We start from the raw sequence: 24,346 nt of genomic DNA on the forward strand, positions 1-24,346 counted from the left end.
GCCAAAGCTGTATTCTTTCTGGGCCCTGCTTCTAAAGTGGGATTCTTGCGATTGACTTAAATAGGAGCTAGACTGGCCCATCAGCTTTGTTAAGGGAATGTGGGCTCAGGAGATCTTGGCTCAGTTCCTAGCTCTGCTACAGAGTCCCTGGGTGACTCTGGGTCTCTCTGGGCATTAGTTCCCATCTGTAAAATGGGGATAATGATCCTTCCTTTCTCCCATCCTTTGTCTGTCTTGTCTACTTAAATTGTAAGCTCTTTGGGGCAGGGATTGTCTTTTCCTATGCATCTGTGCAGCATCCAGCACAACAGGCCCCCATCTTTGCTGGAGTTCAAGGCACTACTGTAATATAAATAATAATAAATGGATCCAAACGCCTTCAAACTATAGGAACATACAGCACTTAGCACAAAGAGGTCTCTAGGTTCGACTGTAATACAAATATTAACGATAATATCTGCAGGCAACATATATCCCTCTGCGGGGTCTCAGTGGCATGGCTGGTGCTGAGGGGTGTGGCCTCCTATGGTATGGAAATGACTCTCCACCGTACAGCCACACCATGCTGACAGCAAGGTTGTGGAGGGCGCGAGGGCAGAACTGCTCTGGGAGGTGTAGCTCAGTTGTGCCCCGTTAAGCTGTGAATTCCTGCAGAGTTTTGTTCGCGGGATAGGCGCGCAGCCTGGTGCCCTGCTCCGAATTAATTATCCGCTGACACAATTTCGCTTCTTTCCCTTTGTGTTATTTTAATTAACAGAGATCTCCTCCAAGCAAGCCAGCTGTCATGTAAATTGTAAAACTGTCAGCATGTACAGGAACTTAACAGGGATTTTTAAAAAAGCATTGCACAAAGGGATGTGCTACTTTGGCTTTTTTTTTTTTTTTTTTTTTTTAAATCTGGAGCATTTGTAATTTTTTTTTTAAAGCATGAAAATTGTGGGGGGGCGGGTGGATGAAAAAACTCTCACTTTTATTTTACTGCAAATGATATTTTGGAGTGGGGGGGAAAGGATGGTAATTTGTCCACACACTTTGTGATGTGAGATCTGTTACGCTTTGCTGGGTAACAGGGTCCCTTGTTTTTTCACTGGTTGAGTTTCAGGGGAGCAGTTTGCAGGACGGAGTCTGGACAGAAGTGGGGAGAGCCTCCCCTCCTCCCCCATGAATAGCTGACTTTGTGTTGTTCTGCAATGGGCCCGAAGCGATGCTGTGGAGCAGAGGGGAGAGTTCCGCCAGTCATTTTTCTGGTGCTGCTTTGCCCTGGAGACAGAAGGATTGTACCCTTCGTTCCCTCCACTCTTTCCTCCCCTCTTGGGCTGCTTTACTTGTGCAGTCTCTAAGCCTATTCACTAAGGCTTTGAAGCATCTCCTGGGTTGATTAGCAATTTTGCAAGGTGCTTGTTCAGTCTGACACCTGTTCCATTGATGGTTACTGCTAAGCAGCATTGTGTTTTTAGGTTTCAGAGTAACAGCCGTGTTAGTCTGTATTCGCAAAAAGAAAAGGAGTACTTGTGGCACCTTAGAGACTAACCAATTTATTTGAGCATGAGCTTTCGTGAGCTACAGCTCACTTCATGCATCTGATGAAGTGAGCTGTAGCTCACGAAAGCTCATGCTCAAATAAATTGGTTAGTCTCTAAGGTGCCACAAGTACTCCTTTTCTTTTTATTGTGTTTTTAGCAGACCAAGCCCCAGAGCCTGCACCAAGCCCCAGGAAATGGGCCTGGTCATTGCCGGTTCAGTAGCACTCAGGGGCCAGGGCAATGGACTCCCCGCTTTCCCCCCCCCCCCAGGCTGTTCGATAGCTTCTGTTTCTCTCCGCTTGGTGCAGAGGACGAGGGCTGGTGGGATTGTGTAGTCAAGGTTCCACTAGCCACATCCCTGCTCTTCCCTGGGCCCTTGCTTGCTCCTCTCCCCATGAACTGGGAGGGAAGAAACTCTTACAAAGCTCAGATCTATAGCAGATTGGAAATGGGGACACCTGTGCAGGCTCTTGGCATCATGTCACAGGTAGGCAATAGAATGCACCATTTCCACTGCACAGTGGGCCTTAAATGCTTGAGGGAGCAGGGTGCATGATTATCCCCAGATTCATTCAGTTCTGAAGGATCTCCAAGTGCTTTGCAGATTTTCTCTGCAAGAGTCACTTTGCCCACCACTGACGGGCAGCCACCTCTAGAGCAGGAAATGGCAACTGATTATTGTGCATGAGAGTGACTTTGAATTAGAAAACCTCAGCAGAAGCTCTCATCAGATCAGCTGGGGGAGGCTCCTTTTAGTTCCCTGGACACACAGCATGCTGCCTGTGGATCTTGAGGGTCCAGCTACAATGTGTAGGGTGACCAGACGTCCTGATATTTTGGGCCTGTCCCAACATTATGGGCTTTGTCTTATATAGGCAACTATTACCCACCCTCCCTCCAAAAAGGTATCCCGATTTTTCACACTTGCATCTGGTCACCCTAACAATGCGGCTTCCGTCTACTTTCTTTTCCTTATTGGTTTTGTAACTCATGACACTGGCACATGACACAGGGGGAAAATCTTTGTCTCGTATGTGGCAGAAGGCTGGAAAGCTCTGACTCTGGGCAGACTAGGACTTATTGTTCTATCTCATACAAGAGAGAAAGAGAAAAGGGTCATGTAGCAAATGCAGGGAGAGGTGATGGTTCGTGACAGGTCAAGAGCTTAGCCCTGTTCTTCCTGCTGCCACACAAGACTGATGAGAAGAGAAACCTTTTCCTAAAAGCTCCAAGGACAGGCCTGTGAAATAGTTTCCAAATAATAATACTTAGCACCTCTCCCTGAGATCTCAAAGTGTTTCACAAACATGAATTCATCCTGATAACATCCCTGTAAGGCAGGGACATACTGAGCAAAAATTGGCTTCTTTGGGGAGCTTTCTTTATACCAGCTGAACACTATTCTGTCTGCCTCAATATTTCTTGAATTTATTAAGCACCAGTGATGTGCTTAGCCCTGTAGAGACACACAGAAATTGTCCATGTCCTAGCCCAAAGATCTATCTATCACTATGGTATCTGGGTTCTAACTGAGAATTAACAAAAGTAAGTTCACAATCACCAGGAATGGCTTAACCAGTTTCAAAAGAATAAGACCCATCCCTCTGCAACTCACAAACTTTTTGGATTTTCTGGAACCAAACTTCTTTGGAAGGTTCTGAAATGTTTACGTAAGTCCTTCTCCTCCTGTTACACCCCATGACGCATCATTATTATTGAAGACACATTGCATCTTCTGCTCCTGGCTGGTATGGGCCAGAATTTCAGAAGTACGGTGAGAAAGGCTGTTTTCATGATATTTCCAGCCCAGGTGGATGCTGAAAGGACCAGAAAAATTGCAAGAATTCCAGCCCAGTAAGGCAAACACTAGGGATTATTACTCTTATTATTAGGTATTGTGATGGAGCCTGGAGGACCCAGTCAGGGATCAGGGTCTTGTGCTAGGTGTTGTATGCACATATAAAACAAAGCTCATCGCTGCCCCAATGAGTTTACAATCTAATTAAATTCAGTTATGATGTAAACCAGTGCCACGCCCATTTGGCTTGGAGCGGCACCACTTTATGCCCAGGATAAATTTGGTCTGACAGATGATAAGTGATTTGTGGTTCTGCTCCATTTCTAATTCAGATGGGACCAAATTCTGGTCCTCAAAAGACATTCATCTGGATTTACCCCAGAATCTGACTGGTAGGGCCTGACTCTCCATCACCCTACACCTTGGATCATCATCTACATCTGTGCACAGTGGGTGTAAAATGCCTCCCCCGCAATTAAGAATTCACCAGTCTGCCACAGGTGGGAGCAATTTCACATCTTCTTAGCACAGGTGATCATACAAGTCTGAAGGCCATGAAGAATCAGGACTATTGTCCAGATAATCATCATATGTTCTGCCCCTGAACTCCAAGGGCCAGCTCCTTAGCTGGTGTTAAATGTCCCAGCTCCATTGACATCAGTTGAGCTACGACAATTTAAATTGACCCTGAGTGTTTGGGCTTCTCCCGATGCTCGAGCTCTATTCACAAGAATGAGATTTTCAAAGACACCAGAGGCATTTAGATGCTCAGTTCCCATTAAAATTAATGGGAAGTGGGTGGCTTTGCAACTCTCAACCTTACTTCCTAGTTCATTTGGAAATTTTGGGGGGAAAACCCTAAAACTCAAACTGGTTTAATTTTTTCATGGAAAGATAATTTTGAGGAAAAATGGCTTTTCAGTTGAAAATTAAATTTTCACCAAAAAATTGTTTGAAAGCAAATTTTCTAGTTTTTCAATGAGAAACTGAAAGCCAAAACACACTTTTTAAAATAAAAAAAACTCAACATTTGTACCAAAAAAACCACAATTTATTTATTTTTGCAAAAATCCCCTGTCCCAAAATGTTTTATGGGAAATTCAGATGAAAATGAAAGTAAATGAAAATCTGTACAAATTTTCCAAGAAAAATAATTGCCATTTTACAACCAGCTCTTCCCAGTGCCTCCGTAAGACACCTTCTGAGGCACAGCACACTTTGGAAAAGTATCTGAGGTGGGAATAAGAGGCCTCCTGAAAAATAATGCAATATGATTATTCCCAGGGTTCGTTATTAGTCCCAGGCAGATAGCTTTAATTAGGACCATTTTCTTCTAAACAAACCAATGTGGTGAGCCTCTGTAGTCCTTTTGGCACCTTAGAGACTAACTATGCTTTATTTGAGCATAAGCTTTCGTGAGCTACAGCTCACTTCATCGGATGCATCAGATGTTACTCTGAAACCTGTAGTCCTTTTGTTACTCAATATTCTAATCCCCATCATTAAACAGACAGCAGGTGAGACAAGATCTCCCTTAGGCGATACAGATTTCAAACTAGTACCAACTTCCAAATCTCGGGAAATGGCAGCCATCAAGGTAAGAGCAATCTGCTGTTTACCCCGGAGTCGGAGCTATTTCAACACACAATTACCAAACCCCAGCAACCACCAGAACATCTGAACTCTTATGGACATAAATATCAAACAGGCTGCCCATGTTTAATGTTGAAACATTCCAAAGAGTATTGATTAGATGTGCTCTCATCAGTAGAAAACATTGGTTTTGGCTCTTCACCGTGTCTGAGCTCTGCTCACATGGGGTGAGGAGTGGCTGGGATGGAGGTTTGCCAGGGAGCCACATTCAACTCCCTTATTCTGTGCCGCCTCGCTCCAGCATCAATGAGAGCAGCCTAAAGGCTACATTCACTTACATCATTGGCATAACGTCCCAAGGGCCATAGGCTAGGGGAGATTTGGCAAAGGGGAACAGAGCTCCGCCTCATCTCGAGCATGCCCCTTCCCTCCCCTCAGCATGTTCCCTCTATATGGGAGTAGGCAGGGGAAGCTGGCACAGGTGCTAGCTATACTGGCTTCCCATCATCAGGGAGTTCCCAACCACCAGGGGAATTTTTTGCTATCACTTCTGGCCAGAATCTGGCTCCTTTGTGTAATTTGTCTAGCCCATTATCTAAAAGGTCAGACAAGAGAGACAAATGGAAGAGTTTAATCTTTTACCATCTTGTATCAACATTATAATTTAGCTACATCCAGCATCCTTTGTATGCAAAATGAAAATGTTTTACAGAGGAAGGGTCTGTCATAAGCTAAGGCAAAAAGGGAGAATAAAATAAGTAAGAGCTGTACATTCATTATAATTAATCTGTTTTGCTCTATAGTGACTTTCATCTGAGAGGATCCCAATAATCTTTCCAACCAATCAGCCTTATCCTGACAAAATTGCATGTGCAAATGGCCAGCTGCTCAGGTTTTATGATTATAGTAACTGCATGCACAAATTCTCTCTCTCTGTGTGTGCTTTCACACCTAGTTGTGAAGATGTAGGCCAAAGAATTTTCACCGTAAACTGAAAATCAACTGGGGTTTCCTAAGATCAGGCGCTTCAAATGAGCAAAACGCTGTGTTAATGGGACCCATATGTCTTTGTTTAAAAGCTCCTTCAACAGTAAGAATAACAGACGCAGAACCAAACAAGTGTTGATGAAAATATGGCAGTAGTTCATGCAAGGATACTCAGTGGACATCTAATTTCTGCAGAAGCCTGTGGTAACCCTACAGCAATCAACTAATAAATGTGGAGGCTAAAAGTCATGCAGGTAGTAAGGATCCAGCTCAACAAGGAACTCAAATGATGAACAGCAAAGAAGCAGTGAAGTGGTCAGGAAACTCTTGAGATAGACCTGCTGGGCAACAAGACATTGGCCAATGCAGCCTATGGCTGGAACATGGGTAGCCAGAATGTGAACGGTTGAAATGACTGGATTCCTCTCTTGAGGGTGGAATGGATGGAACCTCAAAAGGATGAGAGGCAGCTACTGCAAGAGAGAAGCACATGAGGCTCTATTGCAACAGAGACACCTCCAAAATCACTCCTTGGCCATAAGGACAAGTGTTTAGCTTTTGTCCGTAAATAATATTTGAAGTGAATTCAGATTGATAGCCCTGGGGAGTGAAGTGCTCATCCTGTCCACGAATGGGTGCAGTGCTGGCTTTGTCCATGATCCATTCAGTTCCAGGTTTTTCTTTTGTGTCAGCCAATTTCTTCCTTTAGGCAGCGGGGAGATTTGATGATGTGGACACACGTGCCCTAAGAAGCAAACTGAGACCCTGCAGTTAATTTCACAAAGGCCACTAAGCCATCAGCCTAGATAGATAGACAGATAGATAGAGGAGTGTATGGGGATTGATTGATGGGGTGTATGGGGATAGATTAGATAGATAGAGCGGGTGGATGGAGAGAGATAGATAGATAGATAGATAGATAGATAGATAGATAGAGGGGGTGTATGGGAATAGATAGCTAGATCGATCCAGGAGGTATGGTTAAGATGATGACAGAGAGGTTTTGCTTTGTTTTAAGTTTGGTTTTGTGGTGTATCTCTTGCATTACATTGTTTTTAATGAATATCACCCTTATCCCAGCCTTGCTGACCATTGACTCCTTGTGTTGCACAATGAAGGGCAATGTTAAACTGAAAATCAATAGGGGACTATATCCATCTTTGATGGAGAGGACCAAGCTGCACCTTCCAGCAGACTAAAGACATCAGCCAGCCCCAAACCAAGCAGCTATTCAAAGCTCATGAATACATCTTCCATTCAGGCTGAGTGCATCAGCCCATCTACAAAACTGACATCTAAAGCACGGGTTTTCAAAGGTGCCCAAGGGAGTTAGGCCCATTGAAATTCAATGGGAGTTGGAAGCATTGCTTTTTAGGGTGGAATTTTCAAGGTTGTTAACTGAATTTTTCTCTGGGTTCAGACTGGTATTGCACTGGGCGAGGTTCTGTGGCCTATGTTATACAGGAGGTAAGACTAGATGATCACAATGGTCCTTTCTGGCCTCAACATCTATGGAGCTATGAATCTGGTTTGAGTTTGGGATGGAGGGTTACGTCCCTTTCATTATTTGACCCTCCCAAATCCAAATTATGTTTTGCTTTTAAAACACCAAAAATTGGAAAGCATATTTTTTATAAAGAAAAGAGATTTTTATATCCCAGCAAGGCAATAATGAATGCAAGCCCCAGATGATCTTAGATATCCACAGCATTAAAGTCGGAGCACTGAATTTATACCGAGAAGAACAAACAGGATTTGTGAATGGTCCAGCACAACACTGGATATGCTTTGTAATGAGGCAAGGCTCCTGCTTAAATCCTACAGACCTAGCCATGCTGAGGTTTTAATATAAGGTGGTTTCCTCCCCAGTCCCTGTTTGCCATGCCAGGCAGGTTGCCTTGTCCGCTGAAACAAATGACCTTGAGCAGAGCTGCGGGTCAATAAAATAATTTGCTAACTGATCCATCTTCTGTGGCAAACAGATGAATCAACCTCAACTCCCTGGGCTGTTTTATGTACAGATGGGAGAACCATTAAGTTAAAATAATATGTGCATATACATCCATTTCCATGCAATAAATGGATGGAACTAAATAAATGAGTTTGCATCTTTCATCATGGAAAAACATTGATGCATTTTTTGACACATGGCCTTGCAGGATTGGATGTGCTCCCAGGGATATATGTCATGGTGTTTTTTCTTCTGGGTCTCCCTCTCTCTTGGTCTCCAGCATCCTGTCTCTCTTTCCCAACCCTCTTCCTTTCGCTTTCTACAGCTTTGTCTCTCTTTCCCTCCCTCTGTTATTCTGTCTCCTTCCAAGCCCCCTCTCTTTCATCAGGTCCACTCCTGGAACAGGGGACCATCTCTTCTAACTTGTGGTTTAGAATGTGTATTGGCTCCTGGCTCTTTGCCATGGTCAAGCTGATTGCCTCAAGTATTCCTGCTCCAGCAACCCCTATTCCAGCTGTCCTTGGCCTTCATTGTGAGAAAAGTGCCAGAGAGATTCCCTATGAGCCATCTGCAAGTCCCTACCCCCCATGCTCCAACCTTCTGATGGCTTGGCACATCCTTAGATTGTCCTTCAAGCAACCCATCCACCCTCAGAGCCCTACACAGAGCATTAAGCAAACAGAACTGCACCCCCGGCTATTCCTTGTATAACACTGCAGTCCAGATATGCATCGTTCCTAGCATGCCTAGACTGCTTCCTACACAAGGGCTGAAGCGGAAGCATTGGGATGCAATCTCAGACTAGGCTTCTAGACTTAAGGATGCGTTGCCACTAGGGCTGGAGTGACACCACTGAAACTAGTAGACCTGTTCTTGTGAGATTTCAGCACTGACATAACTAAACTAAACCCCACGGTGAAATCCTGGCCCACTGAAGTCAATGTAAGTTTTCTTGCGGGCTTCAGGGGGAGCCAGGATTTCACCCTTTGAGCTTGTTCTTTGCTTACAAGGTTATTGTTCTGAAAGCACTAGCCCCACCAGGCAAAGACCTGCTCCTGCTCTCATGGAAATCAACAGGAGTTTTGTGTTTGAGTGGGCCCTAATTGCTTTCCTATCCCAGGGCCCAAACCACTTCCCATGCAAGTCAAGGGAAAAACTTGTATTGACTTCAGTGGGAGATGCGTTGGGCCCCAGGAATTGGCTCTCTGCTAAACAGACACGGGTAAGGGTGGGGAAAAGCCCAACCTACAAGTCCTCAGGCTGTCAGCAAGACACCAATCTCATGGCCTGTGCTAAAGCTTCAAGCCACTGGAGGATAATGGAAAGAGGTGCTGGAGCCATGTAGGGTCCCAGTCTAGACTTGCCCAAGGAATAACCATCTCTGTACAAATGTTCCTTATTTTACTGATCAGTCACATGGCAAAGCACCAAAAACAAATAAGAAATGGTCATTTACACCATGGGGACACATCAGCCTTTAGGAACCGATGGGGAGAAGGAGGCACAGGAAGAAAAAGCAACGAGAATCTGAGAGCTGAATTATAAACCAGCCAGTGTTTCCAAGACTTAAAGTTCATGCATGCGTCTGGGCTGCATTTGTTTCACAGTGCTGCAAACTGGGGCACTCGGAGGTACAGGAGCAGAAAGGCCCTGAGGCAACCTGTGTTCAGTGAGCCCCTAATCGTGGTGAGGTGATTAATGTCCTTCTGGTCCTGTGCTTCACTGTTATGTTCTTTTGCCTTTCTCTCCAACATTCTGTAATGCTGTCTCTGCAGGTGCCATACGTGTGTGCATGAAGCAAATTGGCTTTTCAGTTGATAGCGCTCAGTTTCCCTGGTGCAGGGAGCAGGGACAGAGTAGACTGAGCAGGAAAAGAGAGGCAAGTCAGGACCCAAACCGAGGGCCTTGCCTCTAAGCATGGAATAGAGTCTACAAATTAAAAGGCTTTCAAGGGAGAACAGATTTCTTATTACGTTTTATAGACCTGAAGGATCCCAACACACTTTACCCAGGACTGGAAATAAAGGCCCCTTGGAATGGAGCCTGCCATATCAGTAAGGGTGGTTTTGGACATCAAGTGAATCTTTGAGACTCTTGTATCCAAATGGTGAGGCAGGATGTAATTAACTAAGAAATTGGCACAGGCTCCCACACTAAAACATCTTCCCTTGGGAAAAGGGTGCTCAGGTTCAGTGTGACTCATAGGGAAGAGCAACCCCTGCTGAATCACAAACACCAAGTCCTCTAGCATCTAGGTGCTCCTTGAAGGTTTCCTAGCCAAGTAGTATCTTGCACAGAGCATAGGCAAGATTACAAGACTGCAGCGTTACCTTCTACAATAACTTAGTGCTGTATGGGATGTTTTGAAGGTAGGCAACGAGTTCCAGACCTGAAATTTAGACCCAAAACCATCCCCTCCAGGACTTGTAACTTGCAGCTTTTCTAAGGGCTGGAAACGTCCTTCCTCTATCATAGCTTTCTATTGGGATCTGGGACTATTTCACTGCTTGCCCCGGAAGAGTCAGCTGCAGGGTCGCATGGAAGTGGGAAGCTTTGCATAACATTCATTAGATATTACAGACACATGTCAATACAATGAGACATTACCCACTGTTGTAGGCTGGTATAAATAAAGTGGCGCCCGGGGGCAGCCCAAACACAAACAGGCAGCCAAACTACTCGACCGTCCCCCAGGTGTCTGAGCAACTGCCCACAGCACCATTGCCCCATGTTACTGACCCAGATGTTGCCAATGGGAACAATGGCTTCCACATTTGGCTTTCTCTACTGTAAAGAGCAGGACAAAGCATGATATACTAATCAGGAGTAAATAACACCCACTGCCAGTGATGGTCGCATGCAGGACAGTGCCAAGGGACCTGCACTGTTGGAAATGATGCCTTTCCCATGGTGCATCTCTTGTGCCTATCTCATGGACATTCACTGCTTAATCATTTTACATGTGGTAATTTCCTCTAAATGCCCTTGCACGGTGAGCACCTGGATCAAAGGCTGTGGGTTAGTTACATCTCCAGAGAATTTAACAAGTGCGGTGTCTATGCAGACAGCAGATACAGGGGATGGAGCACCTGTTTTTCTCTGTCCCCCTCCCTTTCTCTCATTGCTGCTCTGCCTGTTTATTCTCTTACTCCCTTCTTATTAAATTGCAAAATTGCTGGTGTAAAGCAGGGAACTTTATAGGTGTTTCCCCATCACTCTCTTCCACCCCCTTCACTGGTGTGTCTGGCGTACTGGATAGAGCACTGGACTTGGAATCAGGAGAGCTCTATTCCCAGCTCTGCCACTGGCCTTCTTAGCGACCTTGGGGAAGTCACATCACTCCTCTGTGCCTCAGTTTCCCCACCTGTAAAAATGGGTATAATGATCCTTGCCTTCTTGGTAAAGTGCTTTGAGCTCTACAGATTGAAAGCATTGTGTAAGAGCTAGGTACTATTATAGTCATTCTGTCTGTCCCTCTGATTGCCTTGCTGAGTTACTGACCAGATATGGCTGCCATTGGACAGCCGAGGGTCATTGGGGACGACAGAGCAAGAGGGATGGAGAGACTGTGAAGGGAGAAGCAGGGGGAAGGCAGAATGGACAGCCCAGCTTGCCATGTGCTGGATCTGCCTGGAATCTGCTTTGGGTCCGAGCGTTAGGACAAACTTTGGATTAGACCAGTGTTTCCCAAACTTGTTCCACCGCTTGTGCAGGGAAAGCCCCTGGCGGGCCGGGCCCGTTTGTTTACCTGCCACGTCCGCACGTTCGGTTGATTGCGGCTCCCATTGGCCACGGTTCACCACTGCAGGCCAGTGGGGGCTGCGGGAAGTGGTGTGGGCTGAGGGACATGCTGGCCGCCCTTCCCGCAGCCCCCATTGGCCTGCAGTGGCGAACCGTGGCCAGTGGGAGCCGCGATCGGCTGAACCTGCGGACGCGGCAGGTAAACAAACCGGCCTGGCCCACGAGGGGCTTTCCCTGCACAAGTGGTGGAACAAGTTTGGGAAACACTGCTCTAGCTGATAAGCTTAACAAGGTTAGGCACAGATGAGTGCTGGGGAATAATAAGTTAGTCAATGGGACCAAGCTGCAATGCTTATTACTGAGGAGGTAAAAGGTTAACGCATTGTCATGTCAACAAGGTTAACCAACTAACCACACACAAGAGCCATCAACATCTGACAAAGTTAGGTAGCAGAGAAGGCTACTAGAATAAAACAGAGCCCTAGGGCTCATCTATACTCCAAAGTTCTACCACTTTAACTTGAACAGAACAGATAAATCAGTTAGACTCCCTAGGGCGGATATATGGCTACAAAGGTGCTTATAATGGTATAGCTATTCTAGTATGGGAAAGGGAATAAACTATAGCAGTAAAAGGCACCTGTATACCGGTATGACTGCATACGCACTAAGGACGACCGTAAGAATGTAATTAGATTTTTATTAGTTATTTATTACCGTAGTGCCTAGGAGCCCTAGCCATAGATTGGGACCCTCTTGTGCCAAGTGCTGTAGAAACACAAAACAAAGAACAAGAGGCCTCAAAGTGTGTCTATATGTGTTGGCTGGGGAGGGAGTTGGATACTGCTATTGCAGAGCCTGTGTGAGCTAGCCCCTCTGTACTCACCAATAACTCACACAAAGCCTTGGACATTAGGATCTCTTTAATGAGAGCAGGCATGTTGACCATATCACTGAGAAAATCAGTTGGCATATTAGCGAGTGTTACTCCCGGGGGAATAAACATTTCAGTATTGGGCCCAAACCTGCAGCCCTTATTCAGCCAAAACTCCCATTGAAGGCAGTAGGAGTTTTGCCTGACATACATCTCTGGCATCAAGCTAACTTCTTGCTTGCTTGCTTTCATGTATTGCCAGCAAGCCCATCACTGTGGTATCTAGATGTCCATTACAGGGTGTAAAAGAGTAAGCATCAAGAAGGGAGAGGAATTATTTAACATGGGACAGGGTAGGATCTGATAATGGGATGGAATTAAGAATAAATATAAGAAAGTGGCATAATCTCTGAGCTGGTTGAAAGTTTTGGGGGGAAATTTTTTTTCATTCATGGAGTCATTTCCTTAAATTAATTTTTTTGTAAAAAATTCTCTCAACATTGTCAAAAAATTGATTTTTCAAGAAAAATTTCATGCTTTTTTTTTTAAAAAAAAAATCAAAATGTTAACATATTTTTTATTGACCAAAACCCAGGTTTGTGATACAGGAAAGATTTCAATGTGTTTGATAGAAGAAATTGCAAAGAGTCTACAAAAATTATTTTGAAAGTATGAAAAATGGGTCCATTACAAACACTTGGAAGTGAAGACAACTTAGAAATTTCACTTCTTTTTTGCACAAATAGGTTTTCATTTTTCTACCATCTTCAATAAGCTCACAGGGAAATCTCCATCCTCAAAATAACCTCTCCTCCCTCCTTCTCTCTGCTTCCCTCCCATGCACCCAGCACAGGGCAATGAGAACAGTACCTGGAACATTCTTGTATAGATCTCCCGATCTGCAGACCCTGAGCAATATGCATCATCCACCCTCTACTGGAGGATCATTTGCATCCAGATCACTTTGAGACAGCTTGGTGTGACTGTCAAAGGCCCTCTCAGGATGTCAGTGCTCACACTGCAGGCAGGTGACAGCTGCCTGTCTACTCTGTTTTCTCTACCTTTTTCCTTGGCACACAACATGCTGTCTCTGGTGGACATTTGGAGCCACCACTCTGCTCTTCTGCCCCAAATAGCTTACAGTCTAAATGGACAAAACAGACAAAAGGTGGGAGAAAGCAAGGATTATTACCTCCCCTTTACAGATGGGGAACTGAAGCACAGAGAGTCTAACTGTTTTGCTCAATGACACACAAGGAGTCCGTGGCAGAGCGACGGCTGGAACTCAGATTTTCTGAGTCCTAGTCTGATGCCTTAAGCAGAAGATCACTCTTCCTGTTTAGGATCCAGCTGTGTGTTTGGTCCAATTGTTCGAGTATGTTTCACAAGAGTTACTGTTTTGTTGCCTAAAGAAGTGGTTGTAAGAGTGAGGCCGTGACCACGCTAAACTCTCTTGTGAAAAGTCACTGAGCCGGACATGGAGGGAGCTGTTCTTTAAGACACAAAAAAATTCCTACCAAACTCACTCAGCCTTCTGCATGTGCAGCTTGGAACCTACAACAGAACAGGGCAGGCCAATGGGCAGGCCAATGGGCAGACCAGGCTATTCCTTCCCCCTGCCCGCTAGGAAGCAAAAGTCACAAAGAGCTGTGCCAGCCGTACAGGCTAGGAAGCAGCGCAGGACAGAGCTGACTCTGCACTGGAATTGCCGCAGGGAACTTCCTGTGAGCTATTAAAGCAAGTTTAGTAATTAATACCTTCCATGCATGAGAGAAATGAAAGGCAGGTGGGTGTTGGGGAAGTGGGGGGGGGGGAGTGTGGGAGGAAGCAGGGAGGAGAAAGGCACCATTTTGAAATCAGTTGGGCTTTTTCTGTTGTTGTTTTTACTTGTTTATTAGTAATTTGCTGTCTCCCAAAGGCTCCAGTGTTAAAACCTCTTGGACAGGTTATTAACAAGTAATTGTCCCTGAGTGATGATTCATTATTACTGTGCCTTTCAAACATGCCCATCCCTGTGGGATCTGGGAGCCCTACAAAACTTTAAGGGATCTTTGCTGTCCTTCTAAAGGAAGAGCTCTCCTCTCCCCACTCTGCTGAAGCTGCTCAGTGGTTGGATCCCAGCGGTTCTAGCTTCTGGTCTAGGTACTTACCTGGCCTGCATTGCTTTAGTCTGGGAGTTGGCACCCAGCATTGGCCAACATTATCAGGATATGATTCACTGAGAAATATCTGCAAGCATAGATGCTCTTCAGGCCAAATTCTGAACCCACAGCCTGAGCAGTCATTATGTGTGCTGGGGAGATCCCAGGAATTCTACCACAGAGGTCACTCCAAATTCAGGGCTGGGGTAATCGCCACAATATCTTGCTTGATATCTGTGGTGAATGAGTGGGGAAACAGCTGATAGATCCACATAGCTGCTACCAAGAAGCAGCCTGTGAAATAAGTTTGGCAGGGTCTCAGGCCATTCCCAGTGCTCACATTACAAAAAAATACCTCTGTGGCTGACATTAATTGACCCCCTTGTCAGCAATCCTGGCAAAAGGCTGAATGGACCATGCAATGTGACTGCATTTAGGTCTGGGTTGAGGCGCATCGACAGAACAAGAAGGAAGCCTGTACTGATACTGTCCACACTGTCTGTGCTCTGTGGATAAACACCAGACTTCAATCTCTGGGGGTGTCAATCTGGTGCCTTTCACATGCAATAAAAAGAAAGGCATTTGCTTCCCCTCTCTTGTACTGATCAGTGTTGTGTGTCCGAAATGGCTATGGTACCACGAACCCATCAGGGACGGAGATCACTTTACACAAAGCAAACCATTAGCTTAAAAGCACGTTTGGAAGGGTTACTGTTTTATGAAAGGGGAAGGTAATTCACGATGTGGCTCTAATGTGCTTTTCACATTATAACCTCCAAGGATGCCTGGATGAGGGTCTCTCTTTCCAAGGCTGTTTATGAGAGAGGCCTCTTGGTATTAAAGAGACACTCCATTTCAGCTCCTTTAAATCTATTTTCTTAACAAACAAAAGTTTATTTTCTAAATAATAATAATAATAAAAATCCCAGCCTTGGGGCTATCAGTCGAATGGCTGGAAGCTCATTCAAGCGTGCGTCCATTACTGTCTCCCTGTTTTACAAAACCTGCTGCTGGCATCCTAAGCAGTTTATTCCAGGGTAATGACTGAAAGATCCTGATCGATGCTGATTTTGATCTTACATAAACACAATGGCCTCTGTTTCCTGGGGAAGCGCGAGGTGTCAGTATTTGGTTTAGAGAGAACGAGATGGGGCAAGCTTTGCAAAATATACATTTATTTTCTCTTTCTTCAACAGAGAGCTATTTTTTCCTTTCCCACCCCCCACCCACCCATAACAGCATTACTGCATAGATGCTGGGGAAAGATCTGGAAAAGCCAGGATGTGACAGTTGTAAAGGTTTGGAGACATGGGTGATTTGGATCTTCTCAGCTAAATTGTGTTTTCTTTACAAAGAGAAATAATTGCAGGGGAAACTGGTATCTAGTGTTATTTTGCCACTGAGCATTCTCAGGTATTTTGTTGTTGATTGGTCAGATTAGCCAGACAGAGCAGGTGCCCTATGACAGCTGCTGTGGAAGGAAAGACCTTTAGATAATTTGTTAAGATGTAGAAATTTACTTCTACTGGATTTACAGTTCTCAGGGAAATGATAGAAACCCCAGGAAATGACATGCAGAATTTTGAATAACTTTGTTCCAGAACACTGAGAGCCTGTGATGTCTAGACTGTCAATGTCCTCTCTAGGACACAGAGTAACTGTGTGTTCTAGAATGCGGATGACACCTAGAATGTGTTGTCTGCATGTCTGTCCGAGAATAGCCATTCCCCTTTGAACGCAGTGCATCTTTATGTTCCTGAAGTCTGATGCATCTGTAAACATGGGCACATGTTTCTAGCATGCTGAGGGCACTTGGAACACAGAGTGAATGCTGCTCCTTGGAACCAAGGTGTGTTCTCAAAAATGCCTACTGTCCCTTAAAAAGCAGCACAGTATTTTGTGCTCCAGAACCCTGAGGCAGTGTTGTGAGTTCTGCAATGACATGGGTGGCTGGGCGTTCTAGAACCTTGATATAGTTCTTAGAACAGTGAGACAGTGTCCTGTCCGTAGCCTGCCTGGCTGGTCCAAGTGAAGGTAGATTGATATATGAGGACAGGCAGGCGCAAGGTTCCCATCTGAATGGAATTCTTTCTGCTGCTCACTTCCATTTTGGGAGAAAGGTGAGCAAAGGTTTCATTTTAGTCATCACGCTGGACACCATGTTCATTTGGGTAGATGGCAGGGACAGACAGCTCAGAACCTTCCCTTGCACCTCATCATTACAGATAGTTTATGTTTTTCAGTACACACTACCTTGTCCTTTTTCATGCTAACTTCCCCTTGATTTCAGTAGGAGTTTGGCTGTGAGCTGGGGCTCCAGGGCTGTCCCCACAGATGCTATTTTGAATTTTGCACCAAACTAAAACAGCTTCCTGATTTGCAATAGCACTTCAGAGAAGGGCAAAATCCTGCCTGTTTTGAGATTTTCAAAATATTGTGGGTCATGTTTGGGTTTTGCTTTCAGGACTGAGTTCCATTTTGTCCAAATGCACAACTTCAGTCTTGGCCCATTTCTAGCTTCTTTGCAGCATCAGACACCAACAAGCAACAAGCAGAATGGCTGAAGACAAGGAAAGTTTGGGACCGAAACAGCCTTGGAGATCTCATCTACATAACATTCAACTATAGTGTCCCATAGACTCTACTGGGTATCCATATTCTGTCTGCTAATCTGTTATCTGACTTCCTTATCTCTGCATCTGTGACCCTGAAACGCCAGGCAAACTTCAGCACGATCAGAAATAAGCGTGTTCTGACTCGAAGGTCATAAGTTACTGAGCGAAACTGGGAACGAAATTCCAGGGGGGCAGATTGCTATTGTTTTAATTAAAGGGGGGGCAGGAATGGGGAGGAGAGGCAGAAGAAACAGTTGAACAATCAAACAATGTTTTCCCCTTGTTAAAACAAATAGTTGGAGATATAATTTAAAAGGCTGGAATTGTCTTTTTGAACGAACATTTGCATGTGGATGTTGAGTGATTGACAAATAAAGGGCACTCTCCCCTAATTTAAATATGTTCCTAGTTTGTGCAGAATATGTTAATTTATACATTGCCTAAATAGCCAGTAGCTATTGTCTGTAAAACCACATCAGATCAGGGCAACAGGGCAGTTAATGTACTGGCTAGATGTTATGGCTGGTCAGTGAAGCGATCTGAGCTTCCTTCCACTGGCTCTGAAGTCCTAAATGGAATAGCTGAGCTGTAAAAAAATGCCAGGGGCAAAAACTGAAGTTCATTCTGTCAGCCTGCAGTAGGGCAAGGCATTCCTTCCTATAAGGAATCACATATATACCCTTCAGAGCCAATGTTAGCCTTGCACCTCAGTGAGCGGCAGTGATTTTTCAAGTTCTATATGGGAGAGAGAATAGATTCCTATGGCGATTTCTGTAAACCCATCATGCTCTCTATACGGCTGGTTTCAGGCGTAAGGGAGGGATAGTTAAAATACAGGACTGGGAGCCCAGAGACTAAGATTCTATTCCTAGTGCCGCAATTGATACACTGTGTCACCTTGGCCAGGTCACCTCCTCCTCTCTCTGTGCCTCAGTTTCCTTATCTGATGAATGGGGATCATGATGAGCTACCTCACTGAGGGACTGGGAGGCTACATTCATTCATTCTTGCCTATATGGATGAATGCCACAGAAATGCCTATAAATAGATAAATACTTAAGAAGAGGTCTTTTGGTTGGCATATATAGAAGATGGGTGTAGCTTTTTGATTCTGTTCTAGCTAATTATTGGACTTGTGAATTATCTTCCCCCTTTGACACACTCAGTTATTTTATTTCTTACACTTTTCTTTTCTTCCTGGTAGATAGCACATAGGCACGACTCAGAGCTCTGCTGAAGCATGGCTGGAAGATTCCTTCCTCAGCAGCATTAAAACTAGGTCAGATGAGGTGTCTCTGCTCCTTTAGCTGCATTTGACATTGTGCTTTGCAGTGGTTTCTTCCTCTTGATGTTCAAAAGCATGCTGCTTCCTTCCACCTCCGCTCACTCTGCTGTATTTACACTCTGCTGCAGCCCTGTGAACTCAGCTCTGCTCTTCCACACTACATGGACAGGAGTCCACGGAGTTTGAGTCAGGCCCATGTTCACATGCAGGAGCGCTGTTTTTGGAGGAGGCGTGGTTCGAATTGATTTTGAACGGTATGACATTTAGCAGTGCCAGAGAGTGAACCAGACAGGGTGTCACATAAACTCACATCCATCTATTCCCAGCGCAGCATTTCCTGTTTTCTTTTTAAATCTTTCCATTATTGTTACTGTTTACATTACAGTAGCACGTAGCAGCCTTCAACAGAGTCTGGGGCCTCATTGTGCCAGGCACTCTTCAGATACCTAGTGAGAGACAGTCCCTGCCACGAAGAGCTTACAGTGTAGACAGACAAAGGATGGGGGAAAAGAAGCATTATTATCTCACTTTACAGATGGGGAATCAAGGCCCAGGTTGATTGAGTGATTTGTCCTAGGTCGCACAACAAATCTGCAGCAGAGGTGGAAATTGAGCCTCGGTCTCCTGCATCCAACAATCCCCACCAGCAACCTCAAGGCCTGTATCATGATCTCCACTCTGTTCCTCCCACCCATTGCTCATCCGGCACTTCTCTACCTCCCCTTCCCTCACACCCGTCGTCATTATGGATTCAAGAACCTTCTCCCTTGCTGCTGTTTGCAACAGCCACCCTGTATTTTGCTGCCCCATCAGAGGAAATCATATTTGTTCTCTCTTGTCTTTGATTCCTCAGGACTCTTTACTTTAGAGAGGAGTTAAATAAGAGGGGGCATGGTACAGGTATACAGTGAATGGGATAGAGAAGGTAAATTGGGCCTTTTATTCATCTTCTCTTATAACACAAGACCAGGCAGGTAGAAAGACCAGGATGGAAATATTTTGTAAGGGATAAAACAGTGGACCAGATTTTCAATAAGCCCATATCCCATTTAGGCACCTAAATGACTGTCACACTGAGAGCTGCGGAGTGCTGGGCACTTTTGAAAATCTGGTCCAATATGTATAAATAACTAAAGGGGTAGTGCTGAAATGTCCAGGTCTCCAGATACACTGCAAAGAGACAAAATTAGTGTAGAGTCCTTTGTGTGGAGGACACCCATACTGTGAGCGCGGTTGTCTGTGTGGGTGGATGGCCCAGGTGGAAGTGTGAGCAGGAGTGATTCTTCTGTGTGTGTGCGCGTGTGCAGGGCCCTGTGTGTGTGCTGTGTGTGTTTGTGCACATGCGTGTGATGGTGGGCGATGGAAAGGGATTGTGTGTGTGGACTTGCATTTATGTGTCAGTCTCTGAATGTGCATTTCTCTCTGTGTGTTTCTATGCATCTGAGTATGTGTATATGTGTGTGGGTGTCTTCACAGGTTTGAGTTTGCGCAGGGGGTGGGAGCTCTGCATGTGTGTATGTCTGAGCTTCTTTGTCTGTTTGGGGAAGGGTGTACTGAGTGGGTTTCTGGGCTGGGAAAGAGGAGCAAACAATAGTGTCTGTGTGCAGATTCCCCTCTCTCACATGCATTATAGACATCACTTTGCATGAAAGAGTCCAAAGTTACTGTCCGGAATACAACAGTCAAACTGAAAAAGCCCCAGAGCTGGATGCAATCCAGCTCCTGCCTGTGCCCCAGTGCCATTTTTGTATCAGCCTTCATTTATAGCTGTGGTTTGGCCAGGTCATTGAAGCAATTTTTAATGCAGTGAGGCTTCTAATTAATGGGATTTTGAAGTTAATTAAGACAATCTTTCTAATCTCATTTAGATCTCTCCTTTACAGTTTACCAGGGCAATGTCGCTTTCGGTGAGCTGCTACGGAGCCCTTATTAGCCCTCCAAGTGCACACTGCAGGATCTGTCATGTTTCAAGTCAAGGCACTGGAATGTCATCTGAAAAGATTGACAGATCCACAAACGTATGCTCGTCTGAAGGGATAACAATGCATAGTATGTCTAATACCCCAGCATGTCCAGTATTGCATTTCAGCTTTTCACTGCACTGTCCCTAGGAATCAGGGGCTCTAGCCAAGGGGTTGTAATAACATTGGCATTTAGAATAGGCTTCCTAGTCGAACAAACTCCTCAACAGGTAGCCCCATCAGGCACCATGTCCACACCTTTATCTGGGATTGGAAAAAGTGCTTCAATGCAAATTTAGCATCAGACTAAACTGGGGCAATAGGACTGATGGACTGTAGAGAGCTTCCCAGACAGAATCTGGCTGTGAGTCAATAGGCAAGTCTCTTGGTGTAGTGGGTGTTGTTCTTTCTGAAATGCAGATCTAAGGAAATAGTACTGTATAGGAAAAGGTATGTCAATTACAATGTGTATCATGGTATATTTGTCGAGGCTTCATGGAGCTATATTGTAGCATAAGTCCTGCTCTGAGATTGATGCACTGATTTACTAATTTGACAAAATTAGCTCATGACTAAGTCTTTGGGCATTTGGGCACATTTAAAAAATAACACAAAATGAACAGGCCAAATGTCAACCACCTATTTATCTTATCTGTATTTCTAAAGCGTTCATCAATAGAGTGTCACGGTGGTGACAATTAGTCCCACATTTTAAAGGGTTCTCAAACCAGCATTTCATTTTGTGACTGCAATTTTGTGGGTAGAAATGAGAGCATTAGATGTGTAACCTACCTCATTTGCAGCTCTTTAATTGGTATAAATCCATGTCGTTCAACTGACAACAATGGCTAGTAAAACCCTTGCTTGGGGAAGTTATTCTAGGACTCATCTAGTGCCAACTACATTCAAAGACCATTGTAACTAGCATGTTTCTGATCCCAGGATGGAACAATGCTTAGAGTCTCACCTAGAAGGAATGGAGCATCTTCAATTTCCACTGGGGGTTAGGGGTGAGGGTGCTGAGCACAATCTAGTATTAGGGCCTTAGAAATACGGGAGCAAATTCATCCTTGGTGTAAGCCCATTGACTTCAGTGGAGTTATGCCTATGATAAACTTGGCCCAGTGTCACCAACATCGGTCTGGCAAGCTGGCAGCATTATGGAGTAACCTTAGTTAAGGAAGTTCCATTTTCAGTTCTTCTGGGGCCTTTCTGTAGATCACTCTCGATTAACTTTCAAGTGATATGATACGTAGTAATAATACTGCTGCATTGTCCCTAATTATTTTCCATATAATTATGTACCCTGAAGAAACCTTTTAAATAGCACGGTCTCATCAGCGCTCTGGTCCAAGGGACTCATTTGTTTCCTAAAAGAAAAATTCTTGGGGCCAAATCCTTCATCAATCCTTATTTGGGAAAAACTCCTCCTGAATTCAGTGAGCCAGATCCATAGCAGGTGCAAATCAGCTTCAATGGAGCTATGCTGATTTACACCAGCTGACGATCTGCTCACAGAGTAAAAATTCGGAATGGACCTCAGGATTTGGGGCATCGGCAGTATAAAGTATTTTGGGGGGAAAATCAGATGAACCATAATAATGAAAACATTAGTGACTTTCTATTTCTTTTATCAGCTCATCCTGTTTTCCTTTTTCATTTTTTAACCCTTTAGAAGTGCCCTCTGCCTGATATGTGAAAGACAGAGAAAGGGACAGGCAGAGAGAGATTGGATCTTTTTGGTAAAAAGAAAAGGAGGATTTGTGGCACCTTAGAGACTAACAAATTTATTTGCGCATAAGCTTTTGTGAGCTACAGCTCACTTCATCGGATGTTTTTTGGTGTTTAGCTTTACATGTTTATGCTTATTTGATTTTATGTTTCTGTTTATATATACCTAGGCACTGTGTATGTGCGTATGGGTGTATCTATCATCTATCTATCTATATTTTTTTAAAGGTGCTGAGTATCCATTATACCCACTGAAGAGAATGGCAGCTGTGAGTGCTTAGCACTAGTAACTGGACAACACTGCTGCTATGCAGTAGGTGTATCTGCAAACTCTATGTGCCCCTGTGTATATATACTTATGTATACCTGTGCTTGTGTATATGCTTCCATAGACCATATGCATTTGTGTATATATAGTGGGATATTGTACACATATCTGTGCATGCAGACTTGGGTACGGTATGTTGCAAATGCATTGTATGTATACCAGCATATTGTATGTACACCTTATACATGAGTACCTTATACATGCATATTGATCGGACACCCAGCATGTCTATATGTGGTACCAGTACACATATTGTGTATATATCGGTGTATTGTATATGAGCATGTGTTTTGTGTACAAACTGAATGGCAAGTGAAATCTATGATGTAAGTAGGTGCCTTGTTGTGAATTTAAGCCGAAAGACAGGAAGGAACATTAAGGGTTCAATATGTTCTGAAGGACACAGAATTCACTGAGTAAATTGCATATATGTTTAAATGGGTGTCCTTCTCCCACTAGATGTATTAAAAATAGCAAATCACCCTTTAATACAGGGATTCCTAGGAAGGGCCCATGACACTGATGATCCCATAGCGCTTTCAATAAGAACAGAGGGATCTGCTCTTTGCTGAGATTTCCCCTCGCCGCGCTGTCATTCAGCTAGCTGTCTGCTTCCCTCCCACCGCAGAGCTGGCTGCATTTCAGAGGAGTAGCATTTGCTATAGGAGTATGTCTATATTGCTAAATTCTTCACTGACATGCCCCCCTGCACCCCCATTAAAGTCAATGGAGTGTAAGTGAGCATGCAATTTGGCTTGTACCGTATTAAAAAAAAGGGGGGGATCCTTTAAGGATGAAAGATGCTGTATCAATGGACATTTCCCCATTATTTTATTTTATTACTTTATTACTAGTGGAGAGGAGGGTCTTGGTTTGGAATCCAAAGACAATTAGGAACCAACTTACTTATGTGCTTAACTTTAGGCAGTGTGACCACTCAGAGTGAATAAAGTCAATCATGTGCATATATCTATGTAGGACTGGGTTCATAGAATAAGAAGCTGAATATAGTGGTGTGACAAAGGTCTGTTCCCAAGAATCCCTGTAAAAATCTTTTTCCAGGAAAGGGATGACTCTTTTGAAACAGGTTTGGTAAGCTAGCCCCTGCTTAGTGCTTATGTAACATACACCCATCCCTTCTTATGCACCCACACAACTCTGATCTCAGCCTGTCTCCCTCTGAGCCACGGTTTAAGAATCAGGGACAAGTTTCTAGGATGTAGCAGTGCACATTGACTTGCTGAAATAGTTAATGAGAAATTATACCATCCCCGAGCCCTATACACACACACCACCCCAGAACAAAAAACCCAGAATAATAATTAAAAGATGCCTAGAAACGCTCTTGGAAGAGCATAAATTCTGAAGATGAAAGTAAATGATTAAAATAATTAAATACTTCAAGTTGACAAGCAGAAGCAGAATCTTGCCAACGGACATTTGTCGGTAATTAGTTAATTAATCCTAACACAAATTATAAGCCATAACAAACCAGTCAGGCTGAACACAGCCGGCTGTTCAGAATTAAACTTAAATAAATAAATAAATAGAGAGAAGAAGAAGAAAGAAAAGTTTAAGTTTCTTACAAATTTGAAAAGATGATGCTGTCCAGGAGCTGGGGTTTCCTTGAGAGAGGGGAAGCCAGGCCACAAGAGCTAGATCGCTGGTGTTGAAGGTCAGATCCCAGAGCTCTTATGCTCTCCCAGATGTTCTCCTGTAACTGCTGCCGCCTTTATCCCTCTCTGCCCTTCTCCCACTCTTAGCTTCTTTCCTTCTTCCATTCCACCTCCCCATGCCTGGCAGAACGTCCCATTCCTC

At 44.3% G+C, this 24,346-nt stretch overlaps 1 protein-coding gene across 1 annotated transcript in view; it reads left to right on the forward strand.

Moving 5' to 3' along the window:
• The window catches only part of C19H1orf216 (chromosome 19 C1orf216 homolog), an 88,743-nt gene extending 65,988 nt beyond the window's left edge, over window positions 1–22,755 (forward strand). Inside the window, exon 5 of the mRNA XM_075121287.1 lies at window positions 22,429–22,755. The gene's annotated coding sequence lies outside the window, so the exon portion shown is untranslated. The remainder of the gene's footprint in view (window positions 1–22,428) is intronic.
• The last annotated feature ends 1,591 nt before the right edge of the window (window positions 22,756–24,346 follow it).

This window comes from Caretta caretta, chromosome 19 (assembly GCF_965140235.1).
Source record: "Caretta caretta isolate rCarCar2 chromosome 19, rCarCar1.hap1, whole genome shotgun sequence".
Lineage (NCBI taxonomy): Eukaryota > Metazoa > Chordata > Testudines > Cheloniidae > Caretta > Caretta caretta.